Genomic DNA, 2,636 nt, shown 5'->3' with positions numbered 1-2,636 from the left:
TGTAGACATTTTAAATATGAGCTTTATTTTACATTTAAAGAAACACTGAAAATAAACACTTTTTACAAATTATATCAAACACTTAAAATATAATCTAGGAATGTTAAACAATAATTCTTAATTCAAAGTAATGACATTCATAGAATACATCTTGGTGCTAGCCAATATGGAGTTTACTTAAATCTAGTATTTTATATAAGCTTAACCATTAATCCTTCCTAAAATTCAATGATTATGATTCAACTTTATGAGGCTAAGCTAATTTTCTATGCAATACTCTCATAGAACTTTTTCAAATACAAACAATTTATACCAGCAAGGAAATTATTAAAACATATATAAATTGTGCTGAGGGGCTTGATTAAAAGACTGTCTATATAGAGAGATGCATCTCACCTTAGAAAGCACACACACACACACAAACACTTAATCGAATATAAGATGCCAGGACATTCTCTTAGTTATGTTACACAGCAAACTGCACTTTTATAAATGTCATTCTATTATATATGAACTGAAAAACATATATTTTTTAAAAAGCCCTTGACATGGGGGAAGTGGAATATGCCTGCATTAAGTGCAGAAACGCAGAGCTTTATGAACTGCCTGTCTCCAGCTGGCTGCCACGCACCACTGAAAACTGTCACCCTCAGAAATACAAGATGGTCTTGTTAATGATTTCCACGGCCTCCAGAATCTCATCCTCTTTGATCACAAGCAGAGGTGCAAACCTGATGATATCACCGTGGGTTGGCTTGGTCAGAAGTCCATTATCTTCAAGTCGCAGACACACCTTCCAAACATCATAATCTTTGGTTTCTCTAATAACAATAGCATTTAATAATCCTTTTCCTCTTACAGCCATTACAATATTAGAAGGTAGGTTCATGAGTTCACTTCTCAAGATGATACCCATATTCTCTGCATTTTCAGCAAGGTTTGCTTCTTCCAAAACCTCCAGGGCCCTGATGGCCACTCGGCAGCCTAGTGGATTGCCACCCTACGTTGAACCGTGTTCCCCTGGTTTAATGGTCAGCATTATTTCATCAACGCACAACACTGCGGATACAGGGTATAAACCACCAGAAAGTGCCTCTCCTAGAAGGACCATATCAGGTCTGACATTTTCGTGATCAATAGCCAGCCATCTACCAGTTCCGGCCAATCCTGTCTGTATTTCATCAGCAATAAACAGAACCTGGTGCTGGGTGCAGAGCTCTCACATGCCCACAAGGTAGCCTGGATCCGGAACAACAATGCCTGAATTGGTTCCACCATGAATGTGGCAACGTTTGGGTCCTGAAGTGCACGCTCAGGAGCAGGCAGATCATTATATGGAATGATTTAGAAACCTGGCATAAATGGTCCAAAACCATCATAACTGGTTGGGTCTGTGGAACTGGAGATAGCAGACAATGTTCTACCCCAAAAGTTTCCAGCTGCAAAAACCATCTTTGCTTTCTATTTCGGGATCCCCTTCACGGTATATCCCCATCTACGAGCAAGTTTGCAAACAGTCTCTCCAGCCTCCACTCCTGTATTCATAGGAAGAACTTTATGGTAGTTGAAAAGTTTAGTAACATACTCTTCGTATTCACTGAGCACGTTATTGTAGAAGGCCCTGGATGTTAAGGTCAATTTGTCCACCTGACTTTTCAAAGCATTCACAGTCTTTGGATGACAATGCCCTTGGTTGACAGCACTGTAGGCACTCAGAAAGTCAAAATGTTTTCTGCCTTCTACATCCCATACGCAAATACCTTTTCCTTTCTCCAGGGCTACAGGTAAAGGATGGTAGTTGTGGGCACTAGATATTTAGATTCCCATTCAAAAATGTAATCAGAGGATGGAGGGCCTTGGAATGTTTTTCACTTGCAACAGATGTAACAGAAGCCACTGAAGAATGAACTCCACTAAGGACAGCAACAGTGTGCAAATGTGCTAGTTTGGAAAACATGATGTCCTTCAAGTAGGAATATCACCAACGAGCTAACCCTTGTTCCCACAGTTCAGATTAGAATACAGATTTTTAACCCGAGATCCAGGGACGGTCTTCAGAGGGTCCAATAACTCCTGGTGGCACCTTGGAAGCCAGCCCAGGACACGCAGCATCAACTGAGCAGCTGCCTGTTTCTGTTTTACGTTTTGGTTTTTTGGCCATGAGGCACGTGGGATTCGACCAGGGATTGAACCCAGCCCCCCACATTGGAAGGCGAAGTCTAAACCATTGGACTGCCAGGGAAGTCCCTTGGGCAGGGACCTTTGTTTATTTTGTGGACGCATCCTGACTGTCCAGAAAAAGTAGTGGGCACACAGGAAGGATCTGTAGGATGAATGGTTTATCTGACTGGAGCCCATGGTCCTTCCACTGTATGAGCGGCATCTCAACAACTGCGTATCTGTTCAAGGACACCCCTTACTCAGAGACTCCTTAGATGAAAAATGGTAATGTTCTCCTTTCTCCTTTTGCTTCCACAGCTGATCAGTTCCCTTCCGACATATTCTTTCTCTATATTGAGAAGACTCAATATCTAACAGGCAATCCTGGCAGACCTGGAGCTAGTCTCTTTACTGTGATTCTGTATGACTCTGTTTTCTATTGAGAGTGATCTTAGGTCCCAGTTTTTAAGAAGTGG

The 2,636-nt window shown here is 41.7% G+C and overlaps 1 pseudogene; it reads right to left on the bottom strand.

Moving 5' to 3' along the window:
- Nucleotides 1-649: 649 nt before the first annotated feature.
- On the bottom strand, nucleotides 650-1,957 carry LOC103087185 (ornithine aminotransferase, mitochondrial pseudogene; annotated as a pseudogene).
- Nucleotides 1,958-2,636: the final 679 nt, after the last annotated feature.

This window comes from Lipotes vexillifer, unplaced genomic scaffold (genome assembly GCF_000442215.2).
Source record: "Lipotes vexillifer unplaced genomic scaffold, Lipotes_vexillifer_v1.1 scaffold693, whole genome shotgun sequence".
In the NCBI taxonomy this organism is placed as follows: Eukaryota; Metazoa; Chordata; class Mammalia; order Artiodactyla; family Lipotidae; genus Lipotes; species Lipotes vexillifer.
The sequence above is the reverse complement of the archived record's forward strand: the minus strand, read 5'-3'. Positions and strand labels throughout refer to the sequence as shown.